The sequence below is a fragment of the Rhinolophus sinicus genome, linkage group LG07, assembly GCF_036562045.2.
Source record: "Rhinolophus sinicus isolate RSC01 linkage group LG07, ASM3656204v1, whole genome shotgun sequence".
Lineage (NCBI taxonomy): Eukaryota > Metazoa > Chordata > Mammalia > Chiroptera > Rhinolophidae > Rhinolophus > Rhinolophus sinicus.
In genome coordinates, this window is record NC_133757.1 from 56911160 (window position 1) to 56929042 (window position 17883).

The window sequence follows — 17883 nt, forward strand, 5'->3', positions numbered from 1 at the left end:
CAGAAGATCAGACCTCTCAGGAATGAAGTTCTGGTTTACTCTATCAGGCAAGCCTCCTAGGCCACCAGAAATTCATTGCCAAGTGTGGGGACAGAGCCCCAAAGAGCAGTTTCCAGGCTCTCAGCCTCACATAGAAAGGTGCTGGCTCAGGAAGTAAATGGCCATCAACTGTGATTGGATGGCCATCAGCTGTGGCTACTTGACCGTCAGCTGTAACCAGTGAGCCATTGGCCACTAATATAACTGCTGTGGCTAAGCTAGCAGGAAAAAGGGGGGCTAGCAAGAAGATGGTGGCTGGCAAGCACGGACTGCAGTTAGCACGGTGGAGTGCGGGTTGCAGATTGCAGAGAAGTGGACAGCAGGTTGCAGACAGTGTGGCTCCTGTTTCCTGTGTCTTCAACCAAGCCACCAGCGAGAATATAGTGGTATGACTCCCCTACCTATGGCTCCATGGGTGTTCCTTTTTGGCGTCACCATATCCTGCTTTCTTATGTGGGGAGCGGGAGCAGAGACCTCGCAGGCCGCCCCACACGACACCAGATATGAAGGGAATCTAGATGAGCAGTAAAGGAAATAAGAGATGAATTCCCCAAAACCAACTGCAGTGATGGGACTACTTTCAGGTTTCCCCAGAGGACCTACTTTTAGATGGAGTGAACATATATAACACAAGTGGAACCAAGTGGCACAAAGAATGGACTGTTATGGATGTAATGGTATGCCACCCAGATCTCCCCTAGAGGACCAAGACACTCATTCCTCCAGCTGGCAGTAGTGTTGGCTATAAATAGCCCACAGCTCAATCCCTTCCAGAAAATACCCATGGCTAAAGAAAGCTGCCTCAATCAAGCTTAATCCCTCCCCAGGCAGCCCATATCCATTGCCTCAATTCAGGACAAATACGAAGATTTGATGAACTCCAAAGCTCTCCCTGAAATCAACGGGAGATTTTCTTGAGACTGCACTACAGCTCAACTTCTCCCTCTGTCCCTTCTCTCTTCCTTCAGTCCGTCATAGGCATGGTTCCCAAGAACACTACTCAATAAACTTATTGCATACAATCTCCATCTCAGAATTTGTTACGGGAAGCTGACCTACGAAACATATGTTGCCGGATTCCATTGAGAAATGTTTTAACACTGGTGTCTGAATAACAATGGTAAACATCTATAAATCTTTCCATAAGTCCTCTTTATAATGTTTATATTTAGAATATCATCAGTCATTTACGTGTGCCAAGCACTTAATTAAAAGAGCAAATTCATGTACCATGAATATAATGCTTTGAGTTCATATTTGTGTGTAAAAGCTAATAAATGCCAAAGCTAAATTTCTTGCAATAAAATTTATTCGCTTATGTCAACCATGAGGTTATATATTAGTAACTATAACTATCTCAATCAGCTATGTTAAACAACTCCATAATTTTTCATATGCCTTTGTAAAAATTCAGAGAACACTGGGCACAATATAACCCATCATGAATTACCTTATACAATAATTCTCCAACTTTTTTTAGCTTTTGGCTTTTTATCTAGGATACTGCAAGGAACTCACATGAGCAAATGAGTTTCTTACATTTTTATATTCTTTATTCTCTAAAGGCCAGTGCTCACCCTCTGCATTCTTTAACAGAATGAATATCGTGTTTTATCCAACACAAAACATAATCATACCAGACACTTGCTTCTCTCTCATTTCCCACATCCCATCAGTCTTCAGTTCTCTTAATCTGCCTCTTTAATGTGTCTCGAATCCTTTTCTCCTTCTCCATTCCTATTGCTATAGCATGAATTCAGATCTTTATTCTATGAGCAGCTTCACACTAATGTCAGGCTTCTCTTTCCGTGAAAAAGAAAACTCAAAGCAGAAGTGTAGAATATATTAAACTGTAAAATTCTAATAGCTGCACTTTTCTTTGATCTCACCTTTCATCAATCTAGAGAACTAACTGTGCTTAAATAATAGAAACGGCACCACTTAACTATGCTGGTACATAAGAAATATGTTGGTTTAAGCTTTTATTTTTTACAAATATAAATGTTGTGATTCCTTATGATCCTATATCTGAGGTTTGACTTCTAGAATTCTCTTTTACAAAAACACTATGATCGATCTTCCAACACGATGCGGGTTGTATTCACAACTGCTTTTGCACCACTGTTCTGATCATGACCTTCCTTAATTCAAAACACCCTTTCCTCGAAGTTTTCAGTTTATGAAAAATGTCATTTCAGGTTTAATATTAAAGGTGGATTTTAACTATTCATGTCATACAAAAGAGAAAACTAAACTTTAATTAAAATTTTAAGATCTCTAATTAGCAGTAACCATCTTTACCATTCTTAATTAAGCCATCATCTGTGTATCAATGTATAAAGAAATGAACTTATTTCACTTTCATTAGTTCAAATATGAGCTCCCTAGCAGTGTCTACATACATGTTTTGCCCTTTACAGTTAATAGACTGTTTTTATATGTATTACATAGTGATGCTTAAGGGTCTTTCTCTCTCTCTGCAATGTAACTCTTTGGGCCACTACTAAATGGCACCTCCTTTTTAAGCCCTTTGTCATACTTCTCATTACTCTCTCTAGACATCCCTGTCCCATTACATGGGACACACCTTTATTTTTTTTAAGGGCTTTCACACCTATGTCCCACCCTTCCATTCTAGTCCATCACTCTCCTCCACAGTGATAACCATCATCAAGTTGATATCCCCTCCATCTTCTCATTTCGTAGTTCTAGGGCTTCTCAACAAAGGAGGCTTCCAAGTCTACTAGTTCACATCAATGTGGAGTCACAGATCTATCTCAACATTTTCTCCACCAGGAGCTTCTTACATCTGTGCTTTAATAAAGCACAGTTTTCCTCTCTGATCAACTCTCCTGGCCTACTATTCATTCATGCACCCACTAATTTATTTATGTATCCAAAAAAATGATGTTCCTTCTAGCCTGGAATAAATACACTCTGATACCACAGAATCCCCCTTCCTGCTCATTATTCCCTCTATTCCTCTCCATCCCTAAACTCCAAAGCTTATTATAAAAATTTAATTATACAACATAACACTAAAAACATCTACTTAATGAAAATTATTTTATGACGCTCTGTGTCTGATTTTGTAGAGTCCACTACAAGGTCCTTAAGGGAAAATCTAAATAAGAAAGCACCCATTATTAGTGTACAAGAATACTTGAGAATATTAATATTTTTAGAGCAACATAAGAAATAAGAAAATATTTTACATTATTTTATCAGTATAGTCCAAAAGCCCACATTCAACATTTAAATTAATTGGTGATATAATTATGGTAGCATAATTTCCAGAATCAAGGGAAATGGAAGATGTAATTTGTTACTTACTGCATAATGGGAAAAATGGAAATTTTATCATAAGTACATCTAGTTAGGTGTTCTGAATCCTAACTATACATTAAAATCACCTGGAAAAATTTTTTAAAATGCCAATATTGTATGTCAACTACTATATATATATATGTATATATATATTCACAGGAGGGGGAGTAAAGCATAAGAAAGATAGTCAAGAGTATTGTAACAGTTATATAGGATATGAGAGGGGTAGTACATTAGGGGAGGGGGTTTTCACTTTGTGAAGAGTGTAAATGTCTAACTATTGTTGCTTTGTACAACTGAAACTAATTTTTAAATAATGCCAATGCGTGCACCCACAATAGATCAATTAAAACAAGATACCTGTGATGGGACTGAGGCATTTGTATTTCTTTTTATTTGCACAGGTGATAATAAGACATATCCAGTGTTGAGAAACACTAATCTATTTAAAGGGTTGTGTTACCTAACTCTGACAGTAGGTCTCTCTGAGAGCTACTAGAAGCCATGGCATTGTTAAGTACCCACATTTTTATTTGCCAATTTCTGAGATTTAATTTTACCAAGATATATTCTTAATTTTTTTTTTTTTTTACCTTAGGGTGGTTGAAAAAAATCTCACTCATTCAAAATGTATTATACATTTTAGTTACTGTGGTGATTTTAGCTTAATTATAAACGTTTTATAATACAACTTGGAGAACATATAGAACTTCTTGCTAATGTGGAATAACTTGGTGGAAATTGGTTACCAATTGCAGCTTTTTACATAAAATTGTGTTTTTTATTGGTTGTTAGCTAATGTAGTCAGCGATGGCTAAAACTATTTTGCTTCCAAAAAAGCATTCGTACCTGAACATGCTGCTTCTTTATACTCATGTTTTAAGTTAAATTTCATTTATTGCTTAGGGGTTGAAATGGTGATGCACTTTGCAGAATGAAACATAATTGGTGATTTAATCCATATATACAATCCAATCTGTTTATAAAAACGATGGAGGAAGAGCTTGGGAGTAATTGTTTAAAAGACTGTTATCTCATTACAGTGAAATAATCCATTTTGTAAGACGTAATATCAATATGCTTCTGTAATAGTCACTACTAGTTCAGGTTATACCACAGGCATTGCCTGTTCTCCTCTCTATATGTGCAGCCAGCTTTGGAACCAAATAGGACTGATACATTATGAGCATGGCACAAAATGATGTCACAGCCTACATTAGATACACAGTATCTTCACATAGCCTAGAAACTGTACAGCATAGTTTCTTAGTAATCATTGGCAGCAGTAATAAATGCATTCCCTTTAGAGCTGATAACTTAATAGATGCAACAAAACTGGGAATGTGCTTGTTGTTCTTAAAGGTCAAATGAAAAGGAAAGTAAATGCTGAGCCTTTTATAGAGTCAAATAGATTTTTATGATGGAAGCAAAGAAACTTGAGAACTGTGTTATACATACTAGCAGACCTTGAATCTACCCAGATGCCCTGTGTGAAGCAGTCACTGACAAAGTGATTGAGATGAAATGAAATGATTTCTCACAAAATAAGGAAAAATACATCCTGGGATTTTTTTTTAAGTTGTAAATATCTAACACTTAGACTATAAAGGACCAAGCAAACAACCTCAAGCACCTCCCAAACCAGAGAATTCAGCTAAATCCCCTCATTAGACATATTAAAATTTAACTTGAAAGGGGTTTTTAGATAGTACCTGAAGCCACAGAATTCATGAGTTTCAGAGCTAAAACTAACACCCAAGTCAACTCCTAGCCTAAGCATTCTTAGGGTATATTTTAAATTTTGGATCAAGTAATTTGTCATTTGTTTATTCTTGGTAATATGGCTTACAATTTTGATTAAGAGAAATGTGTCAAATGTGCAAACAATTCAGGAGCTGATAGAGCAAGGGTATAACCCCAACTTCTCCACTGAAATAGCTCCATGAACAGGGTTGGAACAGATGATACGTAAATTTACTTCTGTCTTCTGATTTTTCAGTCTATGCCAAAGAGTCCAGTTAAAATTTGTTTGATGATTTTCAATAATTTACTAGGACACAATATTTATTGTACAGAAGCATTCAATACACATATTTGTTTATTGTACTTTTACTACTTAGGATTCTTATCTACCTAAAAACCAAATACTGAGAAGGTCCAGTATGGCAGAATAGGTAAATGCTATGCCTGCTGCCTCTTAGGATGACATTAAAATTACAACTAAATTGTAGAAAAATCAACCTTGAGACTCTTCTGTAGCTGAACAGAATCCACATAACTAAGAACATAAAGAAGAGGGTACATCAAGACTGACAGGAGGGACAGAGATGTGAAACAAGCTGACCCCAAACCAATAGGTAGTGGTTGAGCACCAGGAGGAACACCTCAGTGTCAGAGGTTCCCCCCTGAAAAATGAGGGGTCCCAGCCATACACTGGGTTCCACAGCCCAGGAGTCCTGTGCCAGGAAGAGGAGTCCCCACAACATCTGGCAGTGAAAATTAGCGAGGACTCTGTTCATCTCAGTGAGACAAAAAGCAGGTAGAAACCCAGATATCCTCTTAAAAGGCCCGCACACATACTCACTTGCAGGCACTCACCCTGCGCTCTGGCAAAAGTCGAGCAATTCAAGAGGCACCAGAGACATACAAGGAAAGACTGAGTTGTGTGGCTTCAGAGTGAGGGCTAGAGGAACAGCCACCGTTGTCTCCATGTGGAACCCACCTCACATGTAGCCTACAAAAGGCTTTCCTATGTTGATCCCAGCCACCCCAAGGGGCCAAATCTGAGACTGTATTTGTCTGGTTAAAATCCACACATGCACCACCTTGGTGACTGCCTGGGAACCTGACCTGCCCAGCTAGTGAAGCATCTTCATGGATATTCTTGGCTTTGGCAGCCAGACCCATAGTGCTAGCTAAGGAAGACTTTTACAGCAGTGGACAGCCAGCAGTGGTCTGAGGAACTTTTGGTGGTATGAAGGCAGCCACAGTTTGAACTGCAGTCTTTCTTGGGCAGCTCTTGGAGACCTGAAGGTCTGAGGTGAGCAGTGGCTGGCCATAGGGTTCTGGAGGCATTTTGCAGGGTTGCCACAGGCCCAGCACTGGCAAAAGAACTGAATCTGCAATAACCTTGTAAAAACAACTGGACACATCGGTGATGCCATGGGACACCCCCATCTGCCCAGCCAGCATGGCATTGATAGGGACACTCTCCACTCCTGGACAGCCAGCCCCACCCAACAAGCTGCTGGAAGTTTGTGTAGCAGAGGACGGCCTGTGGCAGCCTGGGCAGCTTTTGGTGGCAGGCAGTCAGCACCAACTCACGTTGCAGCTTTTCCTAGGCTTCTCGGGGTATTGTGGGCCCAAGAGAAGAAATGACTGGCCTCAATATTCTTGGGGCATTTTGTGGGGTGTCCAAAGGCTCAACACTGGAGCAAGAAATAACATCTTCATTAACTTTGTGAAAATCGCCAGCCATACCCCCAGACTCCCTGAGACCCCACTCAGCTTAACACTGGTGGTGTTGTCGGGTACACTGCCAACACCAGGTCAACGAGTGTGGCCCAAGCCCAAAGGAGGCTCTTTCAGCAGCTGAGCTTTACAGGTAGCGTGCAGGTGGCAGCAGGCCTAGGGAGCTCTGGGCCTTTTGCTAAGCTACTCCAGGTATAATACTGGTGACAGCTGGCCTTGGTTCACAGTGAGACCACCCATAAACACCTCCAGGTCCAGCACAGGAAGCAACCAACCACATAGAGCTTTGTAGCTACTACCAGGTAGCTCCTGGCTGGACACAGGCAAGGCTGAAACTGGCCTGCATGGGAGCCCCTCCCAAGAGGCACTAGAAAAACATACCCAGAGGTCAGCCTCAGACCACACCAGAGCACTACCTGATTAGCCCCAGAAGTGGCACACATAAAGGGCGGCCTCAACAGGCGTAAGAGCCCAAAGGGGTGAATCTTCTCTGAGAGGTCAGACCCAATAAAGCAGCTCATATGCTGTGAGCATAGCCAATCCTCACAGCCAGTCAGCGTGAGAGTCAATCCCACCCATTAACATGCCAAAAGCAATCAAGTTTCAACTATAACATGAGAATACACACAACACACACAGGGGACAGTCCTCGAGCACATGTACAAGTGATCAGGGAGACTCTTCCAGTGGACCACACAGGACAACTACTACATAAGCCCACCCAGCAAAGACTGAGACACGTAGGAAATCGATCTAATACAAAGACGCAAACACAAAGAGGTAGACAGAATGAGGAACAAAGAAACATGTCCCAAATAAAAGAACAGGAGAAACCTCCAGAAAAAGAAGTAAATGAATGGAAGCAACCAACCTACCAGAGACTGAGTTTCAAACACTGATTATAAGATTGCTTAAGGAATTTAGGGAGAACTTCAACAAAGAGATAGCAAGCACAAAGAAGGATATGAAAATCATGGGGGTGGGGAGGAAATAGTCAAAAGTGAAGAATACAATAACTGAAATGAGGAATACACTGGAAAGAATCAACAGCAGATTAGATGAATCATGTATCGAATCAGTGATTTAGAAGATAAGGTAGCAGAAAACACCCAATTGAAACAAGAAAAATAAAAAAGACTTAAAAAAAAAAAAAGAAGATAGATTAAGGGACCTTTGGGACAGCATCAAGCATAACACCATTCACATAATAAGAGTACCAGAAGGAGAAGAGAGGGAATAAGGAATCAAGAACCAATATGAAGAAATAGTAACTGAAAACTCCCTCAACCTGATGAAGGAAATAGACATACAAGCCCAGGAAGCACAGAGAGTCCCAAAGAAGATGAACCCAAAGAGGCCCACACCATGACACATTATAATTAAAATGGCAAAGGTTAAAGACAAAGAGAGAATCCTAAAAGCAGCAAGAGAAAGACAATTAATTACATACAAGGGAGCTTCCTTCAGCCTATTAGCTAATTTCTCAGCAAAAATTTTGCAGGCCAGAAGGGAGTGGCAGGAAATATTCAAAGTGATAAAAAACAAACAAACAACAAACAAACAAAAACGAGGACTTATAACCAAGACTACTCTACCCAGCAAGGTTATCATTTAAAATTGAAGGAGAGATAAAGAGCTTCCCAGACAAGACAAAGTTATAGGAACTCATTATCACCAAGCCTGTATTACAAGAAATGTTAAAAAGACTTCTTTAAGAAAAAGAAGGGGGACAACAAACAAAAAAACTAAAGGATATCAAAATATGAATGCTAATAAAATGGCAATAACAATGTACCTATCAGTAATCATTTTAAATGTAAATGGATTAAATGCTCCAGTCAAAAGACATCGAATAGCTAAATAGATAAGAAAACAGACCCATATATATGCTGTCTACAAGAGACCCACCTCAGATACAGAGACATAGATAGACAAAAAGTAAAGGGATGAGAAAAGATATTTCACACAAATAAAAATGAAAGAAAAAAGCTGGCATAGCAGTACTTATATCACACAAAATATTCTTTTAAACGAAGAGTATAAGAGACAAAGAAGGGCATTGCATAATGATAAAGAGATCAATCCAACAAGAGGACATAACCCTAGTAAACATTCATGCACCCAACACTGGAGCACCTAAATGTATAAAATAAATATTGACCAACATAAACGTCTATAATAATAATTTCCTACCACACAGTGTCTGAGGGAAATCAATGAAATAGATATGTGAAAACACTTAGTAACATGAAATGTGTTTTAAAAATATTTAGCTATTCATATAAACCTTATTAGAAAAATTTAAATTTTAGTTCTTAGTTTACACTTATGATCCCTTGTCTATATAATAATTTGTTAATATGAAGTGTAGACTATACTTTAGATCTTATTTATAGATTTACTTCTACTATATGCCTTGTCATTAATGAAGAGGGCAGCATGTATAGCATTGCTGTATATAATGGCTTTCTTTTATTGGGCTAAACTGAGAAAGAATTGTGTGGGTTGTGCAAGTGCTATTAAAAAAAGATAACTGGACCAAGGAAGTCAAGATAGTGATGGCCTAAAATGTTCAAGAGTCCCCGACCTCAGTAATTTGATGGAAGGATTCACAGAACTCAGAAAAGCCATTATACTCATAGTTATGATTTCTTACACCAAAAAGATACTGGCTAAAATCATCCAAGGGAAAGGGATCACAAGGCAGTAACTCAGAATTACCAGGTATGACTTTCTACTTGTGCTTTCGCTATGGAGTTTGTGGATCGCCCCCATTTCTTTAGCAACAAGAGCTGAAAATACATGTGGCGTATCGCCCACAAGGGAAGCTCACCCCAGTTTTGTTGTGCAGAGTTGTGACAGGGGCTTGATCATATGCACCTGCTACACCCGGCTGACCTTAGTCTCCAGCCTCTTCAGAGGCTGAGCTGATCAGTATCCAAGGCTCTTACCATGAATCACGTCATTAACATTGATAATTCACATGTCCCAAGGCCCCCAGGCAAACAAAGCCACTCTTGTTGGGGAAGGGACATTCTAAGGGCTTAGAAGTTACTTCCCAGGGGCCAACAGCAGAGACAACACCTCTCTCTTTTTCTTTCTTTTTTTAAAAATTTTATTTTATTAAATTTATTAGGGTGACAATTGTTAGTAAAATTACATAGATTTCAGGTGTACAATTCTGTATTACATCATCTATAAATCCCATTGTGTGTTCATCACCCAGAGTCAGTTCTCCTTCCATCACCATATATTTGATCCTCCTTACCCTCATCTCCCACACCCCACCCCCCGCCCCCCTTACCCTCTGGCAACCACTAAACTATTGTCTGTGTCTATGAGATCAAAAGATACATAGAAGCAAATGACAATGAAAATACATCCTACCAAAATTTTTGGGATGCAGCGAAAGCAATTTTAAGAGGGAAATTTATCTCATTACAGGCCTATCTCAAGAAACAAGAAAACTCCCAAATAAATAACCTCATGTTACACTTTAAAGAACTAGAAAAAGAAGAACAAATGAGAAACAACACCTCTCTTTGAGCAAGGTTAATCCTTTACTGCATACTGGCATTCTCTTTCTAGCTCTGACATGAATTCACTATCTTTGATAGCACTGGGCATGGGTTTCCTCACCTGTAGAATAAGAGGGCTGGACTGGATTAGCGGTTTTTACACTTTGCGGAGAATTAGGACTTGTCTTAGAATTGAATGAGATATTATTGAGTGTGGAGAAACAGAAAGCTACTGGGAATCCACCTCAACTGAAATAATTCAAAGCATTTTATGTAGTGGACTTTTCCCTAAGGCTTAAAGGGAAGAAAATGTTTCTGTAATCATTTAGAAGTAAAAAAATCCTGGAAATATATGGTTTCTAAGGTTCCTTCCATGTCTAGTGAGGGAGAATAATATTGTTTTGAAAGTAAACAACCTGTTGTTGGATAATTATTTGGACACATTTTATTTTAATATAATAGTATGAAAATACAAATATATTTTTAATTCTAAAGCAATCATGGCCACTTCTAATTTCTTCTAGAGCTGCATGTGATTATTCATGATTATGAAAACATTCACTGATTGGTGGTAGTTTATATAACATAAATTGTTCTAAATTCTCTATAGATATTATCTTGAATCCTATTATGTAAGTGCCATTTTTCTCTTTTCCAGATGAGTATTCTTTTATTAGTTTCAGGTGTACAAAAACAACATAGTGATTAGACATTTATATACCTCACAGAATGATAACCCCAATAAGTCTACTACCCACCTGACACTGTACATAGTTATTAAAATATTTCTGACTATGTTCCCTATGCTGTACTTTACATCCCCATGACTATTTTTTAAGGTTGACATTCAATATTATTTCATATTAGTTTCAGGTGTACAATGCAGTGTTTTATATAATTTATGAAGTGATCGCCTCAGTAAGTCTAGGACCTCGCTTCAATGCATCTATTCTGATTGGTCAATGACAAAGCCATATCAGATATTATGAGTTTTGATTATCACATCTGTACAATTCACACATACACATATATGGAAGACTGCCTCAGCCAACGGAATGTGAGTAGATGTGGCACATCTCACATATAAGCAGAAGCTTTAACGGGAATGATGAGAATCTGCCACCTTTCATGCTTCCTTGCTTCTGTGGATGAGATGTGAAGGGTATAGCGAAAATGAATCTGAGACTAAAGGCTGTATTTAGTATAAGTTTGGAGGATGACAGTAGGAATCGAGGACTATCACATCTCCTCTGCATTCTCATGGCAGATGACAGACAGGCACTGCTACTTCAACCTGGGACCTAGAATGAGAAGACATATGGAACAAAACTACAGACTGAAGCCAAACCACAATTAATTTGTTACTGTAGCAGTGCTAGAGATATATCTAACTACGTAGCTATAACTGTAATGATTTAACTATTTGCATATTTATACATAAAAATGTGTATATGTACACACACATACTATATATGTCTGACTCTTATCTAAAATGATTAACGTAATGCCTAAAAGGAGGCCTAGAGTAAATATTTGTTGAATTAACGTATTCCAGTTGATAATATCTTATTCCAAATCTTTGTCATCTTCTTTCTGAATATTGCAATACACTTTTTGACCTGTCTCCACTTTTATCTCCCTCCATTATATTCCCTATGCTCCTACCAGAGTCACCATACTAAAACACAAATATATACAGTACCATTACTTTACCCTGTCCTATCTACAAGAAAGCTTACTCTTCCCTTGAGTCATATTATAGAGTTTAGGGGTATACTAATAGGCCAGGAATTAACATTATTTTGCCACATTATGAATGCTTTACACTTTTTCTAGAATGCTCTTCATCTCACCTAGACGTCACCACACTGAGGATAAAGGAGACGTTGAGCACATTATAAATTCCCAATACATACATGTTGAATTAAAAAGAAAGGTATTTATTTCTCACCTTCCCCCAAAGACCCACATCTAGTGTATTTTGTATGTGAAGGTGTTTCTGGTGGACCCAAGAAAAATTCCTCATTGGTCTCTGAGGTGAGAGCTACCTCTGTGCTAGTACGTACCTGGTATAATCAAGCAGAGTCTTCCTCAGTTCCTACTGTCATACTCAAAACATACGTTCAATACAGTTTTCCTTTATTCTGTTCACTTAAGCTGTAGTATACTTTTTTATGTTTCCTCTTATTTTCCTAGACATTGCTGATTTGTATCCGCTGTATTCCACCCCTGGCTCACCAATATATTAATAACTGTATGCTCCTCATATCCAGTTAAACAACAACTCTCCGTTACATCTATGTCTTTCTCTAAATACAATCTACACTCTCCCTTCCCTTCCTCACTCAAACTTCTAAAATAACACAATCTGCTATCAGTCTTCACTTCCACATTTCCCAGTTTCTTTAGCACCTCTCGAAGTGTGACTCTTGTCTCCAAAATGCTACTGAAATTGATTAAACCATGGTCACCCATGTAACATTAATTGGTCATTTTGTAATAATTTTTGTATTATCCAACATACTGGTACCACTGAAAGTAATGAGATGGTTAAATTCTCTATGACCCAAGCTTCAGTCATCCTACATCACTGCACTTCTAGAAAACTCTTTCATTTCTCTTGCACAAATTCTTCCTACTCCCTCTCCTTAGGTGCTACTGTGTTTCCCCGATAATAAGACCTAGCAGGACCATCCACTCTAATGCATCTTTTGGAGCAAAAATTAATATAAGACCCAGTCTTATTTTACTATAATATAAGACTGGGTCTAATATAATATAATATAATATAATATAATATAATATAATATAATATAATATAATACAGTGTAACATAATATAATACTGGGTCTTATATTAATTTTTGCTCCAAAAGACGCATTAGAGCTGATGGTCCGGTTAGGTCTTATTTTCAGGGAAACACGGTGTTGATGCTTCTTCCTACATTACTCTTTCCCTATACACACCCTCCCTAGGTGATTCCATCCACTTTCATGATTTCAGTTACCACCTATATGCTCATGATTGTAAACCTCACAACCTCCTAATATATTCTTCTGCCTGCTTTAAGTCTCCACTGAACCTCAAATTCAAAGCCTACCAAACTGGAATATTCCCTCTTCTACTGGCTCCTCTTCAGTTAGCCTCCATTTCCATTAGCAGCACTGCCATCCACCAGCCTTAACTCTTCAAATTCAGTAACTTCCCCCCATCCAATTGACGAACAAAACGAACACCTCAATGTTTTTCACCAGTCCTTTCCTCATCATCTTTAGAACTTGATTTAACCTCTCATAATGACTTCTCTTTTTCAAGAGTCACCTTTCCTTCTATACACAAGCAACTGAAGTGGCTTTTTAAAATAAGAAAATGTGATAACATCTCTTCCTGTCTGGAGAACATTCAGTAGTTCCTCAATTTTATAGATTAGATTTAAGATTTATAAAAGGACCTATCTCCCTTCCATAAGCCAGGCCCTCCACATCTCTAGTCTCATTCATCACTCCCTCCTAACGCACAGCATTCCCCCAAACCTAAAATGTTTGTGATTCTTCCCACATTTCATGTTGTCCTATGCTTCTGCCTTTGCTTCTGCCATATATCAGGCCTTGAAATTTCTTTCTCTTTCCTCAGGTTTCATTGAAGAAAATATCCCTGACTCTTTCCCACACAAAAAAAAAAGTTCCCCTTCTCTTTTTTCCATAATGCCTTGTGCATATCTCTATTATTATATTTGATATATTATTTTATTTTTGTGTCCATCATTCCCTATAGATTGTTTAGTTACTTAATGTTATAAATTGAGTCTTATTTGTTCTTGTATTGATACGTAATATATCATATATAGTGTAAATTCCAAAATATTAATTAAAGAACCAAATATTAAATGAAGGAAGGAAGGGTGCCTGATTATCACCATTATTATATCATATTTCAGTTTCCGACTTGTACACCATTTTGCTTCTATCCTCTAAGTTCCTAAATGGCTGAGAACATGCCTTTTACCATAGTGATGAATATACTGATTCAGAGCAGTAGATACTTAAATGTTTAATTAAAGATTGGATGTTGGGAAAATTAAATGTTAAATGAAGAACTGACAAATAAGGGAGATCACAGTCAAAAACAAGGCTTCAACCAGTGAATTATACATTTTAGGTAATTCTTAGGGCTGTTTTATTTTCTTCATAAATTCCTTTACAATTTCCTTTTTCTTCCTTAATGAGCTAAAAGAATAAAGACGTTATTCCTGTTGTGGGTTAGTTATTTAGCATATGTAAACCAAGAAAATCGAGTTCAGTAGCCTATTAAAATATATTGAAGCTTGTGGATATTTTCTTAAACAAATAATTATAAGGTAAGGTAAATCTGACACCATGCTGTTTTATTTTGTGAAAAGTTTTAAATTTATCAGCATTTCAAGGCAAAACCCTTTACTGCCGTTAAGATATAGTTTCAAGCAAAGAGGTTTACATGTTTCTGAACCATTAAAGAAAATTCGTTTTCATTTCAGGTAGATTAGGGAAAGCTAGGGCAAATAGCATAATCCAAGAGATTCATATAGAAGACTTCCAGATCATGAAAAAAGTATAAACCGAAAAACTTGGAATTTAAGAGAAGGACCATGGAGATATTGCAAACAGATAAGGAATATTCTGGTATCAGAAAGACACTAGATAGAGATGAAGCATGCATTTAAAAATTTAGGTTGGGAACTGGAGAGAAAGTTCCCATTGTCCCTTTAAAGATCGGCCCAGTTGGGAAAAGGCATATTGTGAAAGAGAAATGGGAAAGGTGACAATGACATGATACTTCACAGTTAATAGATTTTGATGTAAGTACAGATAAGTTCATATCTAGCGTTTGAAACAACATTGGTTAGGAAATTAAGAAGTAGAGCTCATAGAAACATGGAGAAAATTAATGTGGCATATTCCTGAAATAAGCTCTTTGCTAGAATTTAAAAGATTGTTTTTGTCATTCTCCATTTTATAAGGCATATACTACAGAAGATAAATCATTGTTAGAGTAAATATTTATAAGTTACTCAGGTAAATGTAGAGCTATGACTGTACAATTTCCAACAGCTAGTGAAGTTAAATTCCCTCACTGAAAAATTAAGTTACTTTGCTGCAGTAAGAAAATACCAAGATCATAACTGTCCCAAATAGAGTTATTTCCTCAAGACCACCTGTCTTATACAAGTCTTGTCAAAAAAAAAAAAAAAAAAAATCTTAGTCAAGAAAAGCCAAGTGGGAGGTAGATAAACGTTGCTGTGTCATATCTTAGTTCATAAAACTGTTCAATTTATAAAACGCTTACAGGTTTACAGAGACAGTGGTCATCTCAGTCTCAGTCACGACTTAACCTCAACTCTTAGCACAATACCTGGAAGACAGAAATAATTCAATAGACACCTGTTGGTTGAATAAAAAAAATAGATAATCAATAACTATATCAGAACGAAAAAATTTTAAATGCAGATGAAGTTTGATTATTGGGGGATGAAGAAACAGAAAATAGTGCTAAATGACTGGTTCACTACTGAGGTCATGAAAAGATGCTGAATCCTAGAGTTTTCCTTTCAGATCAGTGACAATATATGTTGTTGCTGTGGTCATTCTTATTTTAAGGAGCTATACAGGAAAAAATAAAAGTAGTTCAGACCGGTGAAGATTTATTGAATAAAATAATAGAATACAAACAACAATAGGCCTATTCTTAATCATGTTTTTCTAACATCTTAGATTTAGCATTTATATTTTGTATTGGTTTTCAAAATGATCCATTGTTAGACATTGTATCTTGGCAAGCCTATGTTTCCTTGTCAGTATATTTAATTAATAATCCTAAAATCAATTTATAAAATGTGTAGGTATTTGAAGAAGTTCTAAAGTTTACAGTAAGATATTTAAATAGATGATGCTGTGAATATAAATACAAAAAATACTTCCAATAATCTTTCTTTCTCATAAGTGAGAAGGAAAGTTTATTTTACCAAGATGCTTTTAGAATAAACTTTATTTTTCTTTACAAAGAATAAATAGTCATTATGAAAAACTGGGAAATGCAAAATAAAAGAAAATGATATTGGCAAGGAATGTTGCATCTCATCCCCTTGAACCAACTTGTAGCCATAGCTGCCATTGACAGTTCCATTCAAGTTCAGACTCACCTTGTGTTGTCAGTATCATCCCTCAAGCATCCAAGGTGATTTTGCTTGATTTTAGCCCTATAACTTCTCCAACGTCGCAGGAATTTACCTAGCCCTTGTGTAATCATGACCTAGAAGAATGGGGAAGTTAACACTCAGGTAGTTGACTCTCAACCAAACAAGGTTCACCCCTGCAATCAATCCTCAACCAAAAAGGAGATAGAGAATAAATGTTTGGCCTCCAGGCCTTCTGGAAGACATTCTGAGTACTGCTCAGGAGGTTGCAGTGGAATAGAACACCTATTACCCACAGCAGTATCTTTATATCAGCTTTTTACGTTTTCTGTCTCACTCTGTCCTCACTCCAGCTCCTGGTTTCACCTCCTAAATAAACTATCTGATTGCAAATCTTTTCCTCAGGCTCTGCTTCCAGGAGAACCCAAGCTAAAACACATAATAACACAAAATATAGCTATGGTTATAAAACCTAGAGATAACTAACCCTAACATTTTGGTGAGTATCCTTCCAGTTTGTCTTCTTCTTAAAAGCATATAATAAATAAAATACTACATTTGAAAACAATGCAAACGTTACTAAATTATGGACAATAAATGATGAAAATCTCCCTCCTATGTCTACCAACAAATCCAACCATACTCTCTACAGCACTAAATCCTATTAAAGTTTGATAATGTTCCACTTATCTTGTTATGTTCTTTTATATATGTAAGTGTACAAATGTATACACCTTAACTCTCTTGGTCAGTATTAAGAGAATTTACAACTACCTCTTTTTCTGTATATCTTTGACCACACTTCAAGCAATACATGGAGTCATCATTTTTGTTACTTTATAAATAATATATAATTATTTGACTATCTCTTTGACCCAGGACATTTCTTCAGTAATTCAGAATAAATAAATAAATCATTAATGATGACATACAATTTAAAATTTTTTCTTTGTTAGAGCTTATTGGGGTGACAATTGTTAGTAAAGTTACATAGATTTCAGGTATACAATTCTGTAATATTAAATGAATGTGTAAGCTACATGCCATTGAGTGGGCTCTGACACCTGATGACTCTATTAATGAGTGATGTCTGCAATGTCCTGTCCTCAATAGCCCTGCTAATGTGTGTAGACTCATGCATATGGATTTTTTTATTTTGTACAGAATTCTTTTTTTTAATTATTTACTTATTTTTTTTTCAGTTACAGTTGATATTTGATCTTATATTAGTTTCAGATATGTAGCATAGTGGTTAGACATTTATATAATTTATGCAATGATACCCCTGGTTAGTCTAACATACCCCTGGAATGACACATAGTTGTTGCAACATTATTGACTATATTCTATATGCTGTAC